Here is a 16,841-nt window from a genome sequence, read left to right as displayed (position 1 = left end):
GGGGATTATCAGGAGACACTGCCACTTTAGGCTGGGTGGACAAATTGATAGTTTTTCTTTAGACCACCAGATTTTCTTATATTGCTTGTGGACTCAACTGATGAGATATCCGTACAAATAAAATATGCTGCAGTTGTTCTTGTGGCAATCAGGTCCACTCTGAGGAACGCAGACTTTGTTTGGCGCATACATCCCTGTATGCATATGATCCTGTACATGAGTTCTTGTCAGATGTGTGTACAGCCACTGTTATTGTCATTGATTTTGACAGGCTGCTGGCAGCAGGCTTTACACTCAAATCTGTGGTGTCAAAATTTACTTGAACCCCAAAAAGTTTTTTTTCATTGCCATTTAAGCAGAGCTAAAATCGAAATCTAAAAGCACCTAAAGCCTGCTTTAAAGCCGGAACATCTAGACCAGGGATATGCAATTAGCGGACCTCCAGCTGTTGCAGAGCTACAACTCCCATGAGACATAGCAAGACTCTGACAGCCACAAGCATGACACCAAGAGGCAGAGGCGTGATGGGACTTGTAGTTTTGCAACAGCTGGAGGTCTGCTAATTGCATATCCCTGATCTAGACGCAAGAAAAAGTGATCTGGGAAGCATAAAAGTTGTTTATTTTTCCCAAATCACTACTTCTGCGTTTAGAAACCTCAATGCAGGGGTGCCAGTGTGAAAGGCCTAAGAGAGAGTGACAGACTGGAATAGAAAGAGGGACAGATGATTGTTAACTGCCGCTAATACTTCGTTGCATCCTAGTAGCCATTACCCAAGATCTCTGGTCTGGGGGATCCCGGTTGGCCAGTTTAAAAAAACAAAGCAATTATTGATGGAGAGTGACTATCGATGTGAAGCCAATTAACTGGATAGGCGTTTCAGGGACGGGGAATTCACATCGTACCCCGAGGAGAGCAAAAAACAATTGCAGGGGGAAAAATTGGAGGTGATCATCACTAAGTCTGGAGCTCATTGGGAAGAAGTGGGGAAAAGAAATCCTACAAAACCATTGGCACATACGCAGTCCAGTCATGTGAAAACCATAGTGGGCCCAAGGCCTTTTATTGTAGGTAAATGAGCAAGTAATTTGAATAATACACTAGTCCAATCTGAGTTTGTGAGGATACCAAATAGAAACTGGCTCACAGATCTTCCAGAAAGGGGATGTACTCATGTGGTCACTGTGCAATATGTGTGTATGTTGATTGTTCTGGGGTGTTCACTGGCTCTGATGGGGTGAAAAAATACTACATTAAGCAGTTTATTATTGTGCTGCTATGTGGGAACTCTACATCTTGGCTTGCCCTTGTAAGAAAATATATGTGGGTAAAATTAAACATCAATTACACATCAGAGTCAGTGAACACATCAGAGTATCAGTTTGAAGGAGGAAAATCCCACAATGGACAACCAAGTGGACTTGAGGTAAAGGGCTTCTTTCCCCTGAAATTACCAAATCGCAGAGGTGATTATGATACATTATTACTGGGAAAGGAAAAATCCTGGATCTTTAGATTAGGGTCTTTGGCCCCTAAAGGGTTAAATAATAAAATGAGCCTCAAAGTGTTCCTTGATCCAGTTTACTCTAAAATAGGTATTGGGGTAATTTAGACATCTCGTTACCCCAGAGACAAATGAATGTTTGAATAGGGAAAAATTGAGGGTAATTAAAAATGGGCAAATTTCTATGATAAATTGCAAGAAATTTCCCCGATGTGTAAATATAATTAAATGAATGAGTGTTTAAATAACAAGTATAAACTGTTTCTTACGTGTGTGTATGTATATATATATATATATATATACACACACACACACACACACACACGTTTGCTATATAACCAGTAGATGGCTCTAAACGAACGCTTCAGAATGGTTGGTAGGGAATCAGGCATTGTCCTTTAACTAGCGTGACCAGGGAGCGCTCGTACACCCCGATGAAGCATACGTGAGCGTATGCGAAACCCGTTGCTATACTGTAGGCAGCGCAGTGTGCGACCATGCGTACCATCAGACCGGCATCGTTTGACACACGGTCCCAGCATATCTAGATGGCTACACGCTGTGACTTGGCAGAGCCTCCAGAGCACACACTCCACAGTGTGAACAGCGACATGGACGTGGACAGTGGGACCTGAACCTCCCCATACAGGCCGCCAATACTATAGCGATCTGCAAACACTGCATACTGGCAAGTGATCAGAGGAACAGACAAATACCGAGAGCCAATACCGCAGAGTCGTGAGAGCATCCGGGGCAGCCTTGTCATTACATATTTACCTCATCTACTCCATGTATCAGTTCAAGATACTGCTAGAATTGCCATATAGTGAACTTGTCTGTAGTGGTCATTCAAGTTGGTCCATTCAGAGTGGGATCAAGGTCCTTATCTGCCATTTGAAATCTGTCAGTTTGTGTCTGTGATAACTCTCCAAAAAGTCTCCATACAGCCAAATTATAGGCATGAAGAGACTGAATGTCATATCATCATCCACATGTTCGGCAGTTCAAGTAACTAGCCTCATGATCCATTATTTAAGCCTTTTCCAAGGACTGGCTGTGGTAATTAATCAATACATTAATTCCACTTCACACACCATAGCAGATATTGCATATACCAACTGGAGAACTTTAGAGGGAATACACAATTATGGACAGACGCTATCAATTATATTCAGTGTCAATTCTGTCTCAGTCTAATGCATCCTGCAGCCAGCTATGTACTATGAGCCAACTGTTTATATGCTTCCTAAAGGTATGCTTAAGCATAGAGCGAAGGACTTATAATTTCTCAAGGTAGTTGTGGAGCCAGTGGTGTCCACAGCATACAATAACCATGTAAGAGGCAAGTATAGCTGGGAATTCTGATACCCCCTACCCAGTCCTCCCTCTGCTTCGATACCTGGAAGTACCTTTATGGTTTACTGTGGTATGATTGCATGTGTGAAAGGGGCCCTGTTGTACTGATTGTGTGTGACAACGTTGTCCACTCTTTTTAACCTTTTTATTGGTGTTTGGAGGTGTTGGCCCTATGTGCCTGCCATATTTTGATATTTATCCAATTTTTCAATAAAATCATTTATATCTATTTTCACTTTGATATAATCAAACCGTGGTTGGTCCTCTTTATGCAACTTCTTTGCTCTGGGATAGCCACTATAGCTTTCCCACGATCTTTTGTTTTTGTTCAGCAGAGTGGCTACAGTTGCGGAGGTACCCCATCCCAATGGAAGAATCAGCATTATTAGACTTTTGATTGGTTTAAGGCCCTTTTATTGTTTTTTGTACAATTTGATCCTGTGTGCATGGAGACTTACAGTGCTGAAAGTTCATAGGACTAGAAAGAAGAGAATATCAACCATAAGATTCTATCCTTGTAAGTTTAACTCTTTTGTGTCTCCCTAGCACCAAAGTTTGTCCTGTCCTCTCTTGCTTTTCTTTGCTTTCTCCTAGAGCTGCACGATTAATCATTAAAAAAATCTCGATTCAACCCCCCCCCCCCTCACGATCTTAATCTGGCATTTCCACAATTCAGTGCAGAGCCATTCTTTGCTCACAGCTGATAGCTGTCCAAAAAAAAAAAAAAAAACAGCCATTCTCTCCTCAGCGCTGAGATAAAAAGAAACATTGTATCATTTGGTTCTTTTAGATCAGGATCTCCAAGCTATGGCCCTCCAGCTGTTGCAGAACTACACTTCCCATGAGGCATTGTAAATTGCTGTCAATTGACATTCACAGACATGACTAGGCATGATGGGAATTGTAGTTCCTGAACACTTGGAGGGCCATAGTTTGGAGACCCCTGTTTTAAATCAAAGGGATGAACTTCGGTCTGTAAATGAGGGCAGTTTAACCACTTAAAGACTAAGCATTTTTCTGACATTTGTTGCTTACAAGTTAAAATGGGTATATATATTTTTTTTTTGCTAGAAAATTAAAAGCCCTCAAACAATTTTATATAATTTTTTTAGCAGAGACCCCAATATTTTATGTCATACCGTATTTGCGTAGTGGTCTTTCAAAAGCATTTTTTTTGGAGAAAAAAAATACACTTTAATGAATTAAAAACAAAACTAAACAGTAAAGCTAGCCCAATTTTTTGTATGTTGTGAAAGATGATGTTACAGTGAGAATTGTGATCTTTATGCTAAGCAAACAAATTGTGATTCTCATTTCATCTAGAATCGTGCAGCTCTACTCTCTCCCTAATCTGACCTTCCTCAGCACAGTCTGTGTCATTCCTGTTGCTTACTTCACCCTCCGCAGCAGTACATTTTGAGGCTGTTAGCAGGTCGGCCTCTAGTGATTCAATGATTATTAGCACAGAGAATACAGGACAACTGAGGCTGTGCAGAGCAGGGTGAGACCATGCATTACTGGATTTTAATTAATCAATCACTTGCAAAGGAGGCCAGCCTGAAGTGATCTATCAGGAATTAAAGAATATGTAAACCCAACATTTCATATTCCTGATATGTGCCTGCTGTACCACATACTTGTATGAGAAAGTATCCTGTTCTCTTTGCATTGCTTCCTTTGTGTGAAATCCTTGGTGTTCCTGCCAGTCCCTCTGCTTTCCTATTAAGAAAGCACAGTGTGGTTAGTTTTCTAGCTCTGCTGGGAACTCAGCCTGCTCTCCTCCAATGATCAGACTTGACCCCCCCCCACCCAGCCATTTTCCGGGAGTCTCAGTGTGCTGCTGTTTCTCCTCCCCCAGCTCTTATGCAGCTGACAACAGAGAATGTGATCGCTTATAAAAAAAAGAAAAAAAAAGCATTTTTTTAAAAATATCTATACCCAAATGTTTTGTCTTTCTAGTTTAACCGCTTGAGATCCGCGCTATAGCCGAATGACGTCTACAGCGCGGACCTGCTTTGCCGGGACGACGTCTATTGACGCCGTCCCGTGCACGAACGGCCTTCATGTCCCCTGAGGGGCGTGCATGGCGCGCTCTGTGATCAGCGAGTCTATGAGACTCGCCTGATCACAGATCGGAGCAAGGGGTCAATCCCAAACGCTTACCATGTGATCAGCTGTCAGCCAACAGCGCGAGGAGAAAAAAAAGAGCTGATCACCGGCGGCCATGAGAGGGACTTCAGTCCCGATCACAGCGAGCTGAGGCCAGCGCATCAGTGCCCACCTGCCCTCTGCCAGTGCCACCTAAAGATTGGATAAAAGTGCCACCCATGAGTGCCACTCATCAGTGCCCATAGTGCCACCCATCGGTGCCCACAGTGCCACCTATCAGTGCCCACAATCTGCCTCAACAACAGTGCTGCACCTCAAGGCCACATATCCGTGCCCATCAGTGCCCAGCAGTGACACCTATCAGAGCCACCTATCAGTGCCACCTATCAATGCCCATCAGTCCCATCAGTGGTACCTATCATTGCCCATCCATGCCACCCATCAGTGCCATCTTATCTGTGCCCATCTTTGCCCATCAGTGCCGCCTTATCTGTGCCCATCAGTACTGCCTTATCTGTGCCTATCGGTGCCACCTTATCTGTGCTTATTAGTGCCGCCTTAACTGTGCCTATCAGTGCCCACCAGTGCAGCCTATCAGTGCCCATCAGCGCCGCCACATCAGCACATTTCATTGAAGGAGAAAAATGACCTGTTTGCAAAATTTTATAACAAACTATTAAACATGATTTTTATTTTTTTTGCATCTTTTTTTGTTTGTTTAGCAAAAAATAGAACTCCCAGCTGTAATTAAATACCACCAAAAGAAAGCTCTATTTGCGGGAAAAAAATGATAAAAATGTAATTTGGGTACAGTGTTGTATGGCCGCCAATTGTCATTCAAAGTGCATCAGCGCTGAAAATTGGTCTGGGCAGGAGGGGGGGTTTAAGTGCCCAGTAAGCAAGTGGTTAAACTGAATGGGTTGTTTTACAAGCTGAGAATTTACAATCACTTTAATCTGGCTAAAGCTCCACTTTAAGTGATATAACTTCACTAACCTGTGAGTTAGCTGGAAATATAGAGTAGTCAGTCATAAGACAATATTCTTCCACATTTTGTGCTGGATTTTTTTTCCGATTGTGTTTAAATCAGTTTTTCCTTTTACCTCTAAGAGCCTTCCAGTGTAAAGGAACTTGTAATGTGACTGGAATCTCTAAATCTTTTTTACTGGATAATAAACCGTCCCAAGAAAAAATACAGGGGGCTGTCATTGCTAACCTTCTTGTGATAACGCTAATTGACTGCTGATTATGCAGACTCACTAATTATAATTTTTTTGCTTAACTGACCAGGAAAAAGATGCACATCAGGGATCGATAGGCTGCATTGATGAGCACTGATGGGTGGCACTGGTGGGCACTGAGGGGTAGCACTGATGGGCGGCACTGAAGAGCACTAATAGGTGGCAGTGATGGGCACTGATCGGCACTGGTAGGTGACACTGATAGGCAGCACTGCTAGGTAGCACTGATTGGCACCACTGGTGGGCATTGATAGGTGGCACTGATTGCTGGCACTTAAGTAATGTGGGCACTGATTTGTGGCACTAACAGGTGGTACTGGTGGGCACAAGACAGGCTGTTCCTCTTCGGGACCTAAATCCCTGCAAACAGAAGCTGGTGACGGCCTTTTTTTCTCTGCCAGGAAAAAGATGCACATCAGGGATCGATAGGCTGCATTGATGAGCACTGATAAGGCAGCACTGATGGTCACTGATAGGTGCCATTGGTGGGCACTGAGAGGTAGCACTGGATGGGCGGTACTGAAGGGCACTAATAGGTGGCAGTGATGGGCACTGATCAGCACTGGTAGGTGACACTGATTGGCACCACTGGTGGGCATTGATAGGTGGCACTGATTGCTGGCACTTAAGTAATGTGGGCACTGACTGGTGGGCACTGATTTGTGGAACTGGCAGGCGGTACTGGTGGGCACATAACAGGCTGTTCCTCTTTGGGACTGATGTCCCTGCAAACAGAAGCTGGTGATGGGCTTTTTTTCTCTGCACGTCAGCGTCACAATTTATTTTGTTAATATCCGATTGATTAAAGGTTTAGTGAAATTCAGCTATTCAGAAATCAACTTACTGTCCTTTAGCCTGGGTTCACACTGCCACTACATGGAATCAGGGGCGGATCCAGAGTCTAGTCTCGGGAGGGGCACTGCCAGAAAATACGTTTGTTTTTTTGCGGGCAATTTATGAGGGAAATGGCTGGTGTTGGCGCTTCAATCATCATGGCACCATAGTTGTTATGGTGTCAGGATGATTGAAGAGCATTATTTATATTATTACACTGCAATATAAAATGAAATGGTTCAACTCACCTTAATGCAGAATCAGTGGGAGCCCTGAGCGTGTCACTTGCCATGTTATCTGCCACACGTTGCGGATTGTCCACCTGCCACGTCACGTGTCACACGTTGCGGATTGTCATTTGCCACATGTTGCAAATTGTCTTTTGCCACGTCACCTGCCACGTGTTGTGGATTGTCCACTTGCCACGTCACCTGCCAAACATTGCGGATTGTCCCTTGCCACGTCACCTGCCAAACATTGCGGATTGTCCCTTGCCACGTCACCTGCCACACGTTGCGGATTGTCCACCTGCCACGTCACCTGCCACACGTTGCGGATTGTCCACCTGCCACGTCACCTGCTACATGTTGCGGATTGTCCACCTGCCACATGTTGTGAATTGTCACTTGCCACGTCACCTGCCACGCGTTGCGGATTGTCCCTTGCCACGTCACCTGCCACACGTTGCGGATTGTCCACCTGCCACGTCACGTGTCACACGTTGCGGATTGTCATTTGCCACATGTTGCAAATTGTCTTTTGCCACGTCACCTGCCACGTGTTGTGGATTGTCCACTTGCCACGTCACCTGCCAAACATTGCGGATTGTCCCTTGCCACGTCACCTGCCACACGTTGCGGATTGTCCACCTGCCACGTCACCTGCCACACGTTGCGGATTGTCCACCTGCCACGTCACCTGCTACATGTTGCGGATTGTCCACCTGCCACATGTTGTGAATTGTCACTTGCCACGTCACCTGCCACGCGTTGCGGATTGTCCCTTGCCACGTCACCTGCCACGCGTTGCGGATTGTCCCTTGCCACGTCACCTGCCACACGTTGCGGATTGTCCACCTGCCACGTCATCTGCCACATGTTGTGAATTGTCACTTGCCACGTCACCTGCCACACTTTGCAGATTGTCACTTGCCACAAGTTGGGGGCGGAGAAGGAAGAATACTGGCGCTCAGCCACTTACAGTGGACGCTGGACATTTTAACAGTCTGTCTAAACTGTAAACTGCAGCAACAACTGTTCCCCTATTTGAGGCTTCAGCTCCTGTCACATCGGCTCTGAGACTTGAGTCCGACGTGACTCACTGACGTCACTCGTCTGAGACTCAATTCTCAGTGTAACTGCGAGTGCGACTGTTCTCTCCCTGGCCGCTGTTACAGTGAGTCGCGTCGGCTCAGAGTGAGACTGGAGTCCGACGTGACTCACTGACGTCACTCGTTGCTAGACGCCAGGCGGCCTAGGCGTTAGCAACGAGTGCAGGGAAGAGGCTCCACCCACCTGTTCCTCCTGCTCCTGATATTAGTCGAGTCTCTCTCTGCACCGCTGATCGTCTGATGTGAGAGAGACTCGGCAGAGGCAGCGACAGAGAATGGGAGACATGTAATATCAGTGCAGACAGTGCTACTATCTCGGGGGGGGGCAATTGTCCCGTTGCCCCCCCCCTGGATCCGCCCCTGCATGGAATCTGACATCCCTGCGTGACTGCATCGTGGTTTGCAGATGACTTCTTTAACAGAAGTCAATGCAAGTCATATTGAACTTGTCACACCAAACGTAGTGTAGGAACCTTCTAAGTCAGAGCGACTTGAGACACACTGATTAGAACTGTTCCATTGCTGTTAATGGGTCGTGACTTGTCATGCGATTTTGAACTCTCAAGTCACATGACAAGTTGCGGCAGTGTGAACCAGGGCTTAGTGTGCAAACAAACACCAAGGTTGCTTTTACCTCTGATCTAGCTTCTTCTGCTAGCTCCAAGCAGCCCTAGCATGCTAAAAATCTGATGATGACGTGCCTTTAGCACATCTCCGCTGTTTGGTTTTGGGATGTAGTGTCCAGGGTTCAAAACAGAGTTCTTGTCTTCTCCCTAAATGATCTTTAACATAAAATCTGCTTGTCTCTCCAAGAGCCTAAAGACCTATTCCAGGCCCAGGATATCGTTACATACAGAGGTTAGTTACTTCAGTTATTCACCAGGGGCAGTTCACGGGATTTCACGAAGGGCATCATGTGGCTTACTTTGTAATAAAAACATCTTTGCCATTCTGAAGCTTCCCTCCAACCACTTTGCATATTTTATATATATGGTGATTCTGTACTTGCCAAACATGCTGCAGAAATCTCCCTCCACTGAGTCTGGCTACCAAGAGCGTTGGGCTCCTGGCAATCCGACGCTCTTGGTAAAACAATTGATCAACTATAAAATGCAGTGGCTCACAGCAGGGGACCGGTGCGTCTCCATTCACCGTATTAGGTCCGATTTCAGCCCAAATTTTACCCTAAATTTGGACCTGAAATCCATTTTCAGGTCCAAATTTAGGGCAAAATTCGGGCTGAAATCGGACCTAATACGGTGAATGGAGACGCACTGGTCCCCTGCTGTGAGCTGCTGCATTTTATAGTGTGACCCCCACCTTAGGATGGCTATACATGGTCAAATTTCAAAATAATTTTCTTTTGAAAATCAGAAATTTTGTGCATTTTGCGATCTGATGGTGCCACCTTTGATTTTTGAAATTTGACAAACCAAGCCTTCAATTTCACCTCCTGTTGCTACAGAAATTTTTTTGCGGCTGGGAATTTTCTTTTCTTGCTCATATGCATATCTTTCTCGATTACATTTCTTGCACGATTTTCCCATCATTGGTTAGAAAATCAATAATTTTTCATAAAATTTCCCACATGGCAAAAAGCACAGGGCTTCTATGCAATTCGCACCAGAGCCACTGCGGAGATGTGTGAACCGTCTCCATAGAGAGCCAGTCACAATCTCCTTTTATGCGAATTGGATGCGGAACAAATCTTCCGAATTAAATTCGCAATTGTGTAAACCCAGCCTTAAAAGCGCCAGATTTAAAAAAATTACAGCATTCAAAACTGCCAAACTTGGTGTTTTGAATGCTTTAGGCTGGGTTCACACCGCTGCGGCAGCGAGAACCGGATGTGATTCGCACCGCACTGCAGTGCAAATCACATCCAATCTCTGCGATGCGAGTTCAGCCATACAGATAGTATGGCTGAATTCGCATCGCACCCGCCGCAAACTTGCACGGGACCCTTTTTTTGGTCCGCAGCAGAATCGGATCGCATGGGTGTTCACACCATGTGATCCGATTCCTGTCCGAGTTTGCAGATCGCACTGCGATATGCGGACTGGTCTGGGGGTGTCATTAACATTTCACTGACACTCCCAGCAGTCCGCATAGGGCAGTGTGAACTGCCGGCGGGAGGCATGCGATGCGGGAAAACGCCGCGGATTTGCGGCGTTCCCGCATCGCTCCGGTGTGAACCCGGCCTTAAAGTGCAAAGGGAGGATTTGGGGTCTGATAGACCCAGATTCCTCCATAAAGAGTACCTGTCACTACCTATTGCTATGGGATGCTTACATTCCTCGTGACAGCAATAAAAGCGTTCAAAAAAAATAAAATAAAATGAAAGGGTCAATGTAAATAAATAAATAAGAAAAAAAAATGCTTGCATGCAGAATTGAACACATACATAAGTCGTGCACGCAAATGTAAAAATTGTTCAAACTACACATGTGAGGTATCACCGCCATCGTTAGAGCGTGAGCAATAGTTCTAGCATTGGATCTCCTCTGTAACTTTAAACATGTAACCTGTAGAAATTTTTTAAATGTTGTCCATGGGGAATTTTAAGTGCCGTAGTTTGTCGCCACTCCACGAGTCTGCGCAATTTTAAAACCTGACATGTTAAGTGTCCATTTACTCGGTGTGACATCATCTTTCACAATTATCATAAAAAAAAAAAAAAAAATGTGCTAGCTTTACTATTTTTTTTTTTTTTTTTTAATTAATCAAAGTGTATTTCTTCCAAACAAATTGCATTTGTAAGATCGCTGCGTAAATACAGTGTGCCATAAAGTATTGCAACGATCGACTCTGCTAAAAAAAAAATATATATATATATATATATATATATATATATATATATCTATATAAAAATGCTTGGGTGTTCTAAGTCATTTTCTAGCAAAAAAAATGTGGTCTAGGCATGAAGGGATTAAGCTGTACATTTCAAAGTTCTTGTACAGTTTTATGCCTGACAACAAGTGACAATATTACTTGTAGCATTTTATGTATTCACAGACACTGAGCAGCACTGACCTCCTCCTTCTTCTCACATGACGTCAGGTTCTCCTCCCGCCCATCCACAGACGGACTATCTGTGTGAGGATGCAGCTGTGCGCTGATAGGTGGAGATAGTGAAGCTCCTCCCTCGCCATCCTCATATGTACATTCTGTGTCTCTGAGCCTCAGCGAGCCTGTGTGGTTCCATGGATGATGACGAGGTCGGAGCGGGTGTGCGGGGACGGTGACACAGCCGGCGGGATTCCCGGCACTGTGATTATCTGACAGGAGAAGGAGGTGGTGTGTGTGTGGTAAGTGTTCACCAGCACTGTGTTCTGTGTCTTCCATGCTCAGTGAGTCCTGTCTGTGGCATGTTATATTACATAGTGTAACTGAGCTATGTGTTCTAATGCTTGTCACCTCAGTATTTCATGCATTCCCCCTCCTCATATCCTCTACACCTTGTACAGCTAGACACTGACCAGTCTGTACATTTATGGTCCTTTTGCTACCAGAGCCCCCCCCCCCCCCTTTTATTTTTTATTTTTTGCACATGTTTAGAAAAATTAATTTTTAGGCCTGAAAATTACTTAAAACCCCCTCCCCCCCCCCCCCAAAAAAACAGTTTTTATTTTCTGAAACGGACACCCTGGAGAATAAAATTGTGGTGGTTTTAATTCCAAGATACTAGTGCAAGTGCAAAATGTCTTTAACACATACAATAATGTTATTTCATGTAGAATAGTACAACATTTAACCCTTTATTTTTGTATGTGCAATAATATTTAGTACAACATTTTACCCACATAAAAGATGAGGTTGAGACACCCAACATGTCAAGCCTGTGAGTGCTGTGATTGAGAGCAAGTTTGCATCAGGAGCTTGCACTTTCAGCGTAGTTTTGTGTTTGCATAGGGCCACATATATATGGCCTCTTGGTGTTGAAGCCCAGCCACCAAGAGGCCGGTGGGAAGAGGTTACATTGCCTGTGCTTGTGAAATGGTGACAAACATCTATACCCTATATTTTCCATAGGGGACAGCAGGGTGCCCAACCACTGGCCCACGGGACATATGTGGCCCGCAGCGCCCTCCGATGTGGCCCGCCATGTCTTGCTCTGAGATGGCGGGTCGGCAAGCCCAGATCACTGCATTGGCTCTGCTCTCTACTGCAACTGCATGCTTCTGTCACAGTTATGCTTGGGGATGGTCGGGACACAGGAAACCACAATCTGGGACAGCAGCCACCAGTACCAGCCAGCTGCAGGAATCCTGAGGAAGAAGTGAAGATTGATGTCAGTTGAGATGCAGGTAAACTGCTGTGCATCAGTGTGAAAGCAGCCTTAGGCCCCTTTTACACCAATCCGTTCAATTGGGTCTGCCTGTCTGTTTTTCAGATGGACTCAAATGGACCCTCCATTCACCTCTATAGAGCTGCAGATGTAAACAGACTCGTGTCTGCTTACACCCGCCCATCTGCAATCTGATCTCCTTCAAAAAAGAAACAGAAGGGGATTTGTCCCCTTCCTCCTGGGCAGATCGGAGGGCCCTTAGGGTTGAGCGGGCTGCCTCCGTGTCTGCTCTACATTTGCAGAGTGGACACAGACCTGCCATTCCCCCTACGCTCATTGTGGCCCGTGACCGGTTACCAAGTCGATAAAGTGGCCCTCGCTCCTCAAAAGGTTGGGCACCCCTGCTTTAAAGTGCAAGTTCACCTTTACAGAAAAATCTGACTAACACAGGACCCCCCTCCTCACCAGCCCCCCCAGTCCAGCTGACCTGCAGTGCAGCAATCACCCCTTTTGAGCCCTGCTATCGCTGCCTCACTGGACCGGGGCTTAGAAATCCCCTCTGCATTTTCTCTACTAGGGGTCTCAAACTGGCGTCCCTCCAGCTGTTGCAAAACTACAAGTCCCATGAGCCATTGCAAGGCTGATAGTTACAACCATGACTCCCACAGGCAGAGGCGTTATGGGATTTGTAGTTTTGCAACAGCTGGAGGGCCACCAGTTTGAGACCATTGCAACTTCTTCCCTGCTGACAGGACGGGCTACATGGGATCTGATTGGTCATTGTCGCCCATGTGACGGCACCAACCAATAAGAATGCTCCGAAACGTTCCTACTGATGGGGGGGCATTTTGGAGATTAACTCGAGGGGATGTCTAAGCCCGGTCCAGTGAGGCGGCGATAGCAGGGCTCAGAACGGGATATCGCCATGCTGCAGGCGAGGAGGGGATCCTGTGTAAGTTCACCTTACAGATTTTTCTGTAAAGGTGAACTTGCCCTTTAATAACCACTTCAATACCAATTTGAATGACAATTGCCTGGTCATACAACACTGTACCTAAAAAATTTTTTTTAGCATTTTGTTCCCACAAATAGAGCTTTCTTTTGGTGGTATTTGATCACCTCTACGTTTTTTATTTTCTGCGCAACAAATAAAAAACGACTACAAATTTAGCAAAAAAAACCACGTTTTTCTTTGTTTCTTTTAGTTTTTTTTTGTAAATAAGTACGTTTTTCTTCAGTCACGGGCACTGATGATGTGCACTGATAGGTGGCACTGATGCATACTTATGGGTGGCACTGATAGGTGGCAGGGATGGGCACAGATGGATACTGGGTGACACTGATGGGTGGCACTGCTGGGCATCCCTGTTTTGTAACGTAATTATGAGGTGCCAGTCAGTGCCCATTTGTGGGCACTGATTGGCATATTTTGGGCATTTTTTTTTTTTACATGTGGATGGCCATGGGGGATGTACCTGGCCATCCACATGCTGGGAGCTTTCCTGGTGGTCTAGTGTGGGCATCTTAGAGGGGGCTGTGCTGATAAACAATCAGTGCACCCCCCCCCCGTCAAGAGAGCCGCTGATCGGCTCTCCTCTACTCGCACCTGTCAGACACGACTGACATACCACACCACCGATCGCGGCGTCAAAAAGTAGCTTAAAAAAAACATTCTAAAGCCCTGTTTTTCAAATGCGTTTGGCACATCAAGCATTTGGGTGTTCATGTTCATGTATTGGTCAAAATACAAATTTTATTCCGGCAATTGGAATGAATGCTCAGGTGCTAAACACACTTAGCATTTAGGCGTGTTTAGCCATATTTGGGTACATTCAGGGGCAGTTCACACCGCATGCAGTGCAGTGCATTTATTTTTTTCTGCTTCAAAAAAGTAGGTTATGTTATTTTCAATGACATAGTTCACACCGGTGCTTGCAGTTCCAGTGCGTTCCAGTTCCAGAAAAAAGTAGAACATGCTGCATTTTTCCTGCACTGTACTGGAACGCTGTAAAATGCTTATTTAAGGTCAAGAAGAAAAAGGGGAAAAAAATGCACAGGACTGCATCAAAAATGCACTGTAACACAGAAAAAATGTGCCAAAAACACGCATGCAGAAAAGCACCTGGAATGCATGCAAACTGCATTTCTATGGTGTGAACTGGCCCTCGGGGTTTTTTCTGCCACACGTTCATCTCCTGAAAGTGCTGGTGTTTGTTTGGGGAGGGCGTTTTTTGCCTCTAAATCTGAAAATCCTAAAATTGCCTGAAAAACATAAAAGTCAGCACAAGTGATATAGCTTACAGTTAGTATGATGTATCCCTTGTGTTTGGTGGCATCCCACACATTACACATTTATTATTACCTTATTTATCGGAGTATAACACGCACATTTTAAGAGGAAAGTTTCAGGAAAAAAAACTTGCATTTTAAATAAGGAACTTTGAAGCAAAATGAGGGTCAATGCCCATCTGCAGCCTAACCATTGCCATCAATGCAACCTGATCAATGCCCATCTGCAGCCTCATCAGTCCACATCAATGCAGCAGCCTCGCCTTTGCCATCGATGCCCCTCTGCAGCCTAGAGGGGACAGAGAGGGGGGTGGGACGAGCACCGACAGATTACATACAGTGAGAATCTCCTATGATAGACAGAACAGTAGTCCAATGGCGGCCTAGGAGATGGGACTTCCTATTACAGAGGCCGCCAAGTACCGTATATACTCGAGTATAGGCCGACCCGAGTATAAGCCGAGGCCCCCAATTTACCCCCAAAAAACTGGGAAACCTATTGACTCGTGTATAAGCCGAGGGTGAGATATGCCTGTCCATCCCTGTGTGTGTCCGTCCATCCCTGTGTGTCCGTCCATCCCTGTGTGTGTGTCCATCCCTGTGTGTGTGTCCATCCATCCATCCCTGTGTGTGTGTCCATCCATCCATCCCTGTGTGTGTGTCCATCCATCCATCCCTGTGTGTGTGTCCATCCATCCATCCCTGTGTGTGTGTCCATCCATCCATCCCTGTGTGTGTGTCCGTCCATCCATCCCTGTGTGTGTGTGCGTCCATCCATCCATCCATCCCTGTGTGTGTGTGTGTGTGTGTGTGTGTCCATCCATCCATCCATCCCTGTGTGTGTGTGTGTCCATCCATCCGTGTGTGTGTGTGTGTGTGTGTGTGTGTGTGTGTCCGTGCAGCCTTGTGTGTCCAGCCTACCTGTGTCCCGAGCGGTCCCGTCCCGAGCCTCCGTGTCGTCCCGTCCCGAGCCTCCGTGTCGTCCCGTCCCGAGCCTCCGTGTCGTCCCGTCCCGAGCCTCCGTGTCGTCCCGTCCCGAGCCTCCGTGTCGTCCCTTCCTGAGCCTCCGTGTCGTCCCATGCCAGGATCGCCGCTCTTCGTCGGCGCCCTGGCGGCCATTCCCCTGTTCAAAAGCCGCGCCTCCGCCTCCGCCTGTGATAGGCGGAACACTCAATTTCCCAGCAGTCAGTGTTCCGCCTATCACGGACATCGGCTCATCCGAGGATGAGCCGATGTCCGTGATAGGCGGAACACTGACTGCTGGGAAATTGAGTGTTCCGCCTATCACAGGCGGAGGCGGAGGCGGAGGCGCGGCTTTTGAAAGGTAGAATGGCCGCTGTCTGTCTGCTCGACACGCTGTTCGGGCAGTCAGACAGCGGTGACTCGAGTATAAGCCGAGGGGGGCACTTTCAGCCTCAAAAAAGAGGCTGAAAATCTCGGCTTATACTCGAGTATATACGGTAAACTGGAGATTCTCACTGTATGTAATCTGATGGCGCTCGTCCCGTCCCGTCCCCTTCAAGGCAGCTAAAATTTAAGTATTGGCGTAAAACTCACACGCGCTATTTGCACCCGATTTTCATGGTGAAAAAGCTAGTGTTATATGCCAATAAATACAGTATTTAACCAGTGTGTTGAATTAAGAAAACTGCCAGTTCTCCCATTCACACATTCAAATATATGCTTAAATCTCTCCCCCCGACACTGATTGTTCGAGAAGAACCCAACAGGCTGTCTGTACACAAGTCTATTGATTGGCTTCTGTACAATCAGATAGCCCATACATGGATTGAAATTCATCTGGTCTCTGCTTAACTGGCTGAATTTTGATCCATGTATGGTCAACTTAATACAGCTAAAGGGCTGTCGGGAGCACTCACCAAGAGAGCT

The 16,841-nt window shown here is 45.9% G+C and overlaps 1 protein-coding gene across 2 annotated transcripts in view; it reads left to right on the top strand.

Moving 5' to 3' along the window:
- Nucleotides 1-11,520: 11,520 nt before the first annotated feature.
- LOC143974873 (sodium/hydrogen exchanger 9B2-like) overlaps nucleotides 11,521-16,841 on the top strand; it is an 82,801-nt gene continuing 77,480 nt past the window's right edge. For both annotated transcript variants that reach the window (XM_077476650.1, XM_077476649.1), the window contains exon 1: nucleotides 11,521-11,682. The gene's annotated coding sequence lies outside the window, so the exon portion shown is untranslated. The remainder of the gene's footprint in view (nucleotides 11,683-16,841) is intronic.

This window comes from Lithobates pipiens, unplaced genomic scaffold, assembly GCF_037356315.1.
Source record: "Lithobates pipiens isolate NorthernLeopardFrog02 unplaced genomic scaffold, aLitPip1_a1.2 Scaffold_13, whole genome shotgun sequence".
Classification (NCBI taxonomy): domain Eukaryota; kingdom Metazoa; phylum Chordata; class Amphibia; order Anura; family Ranidae; genus Lithobates; species Lithobates pipiens.
Note: the sequence above shows the minus strand (reverse complement) of the source record. Positions and strands in the feature narration are given on the sequence as shown.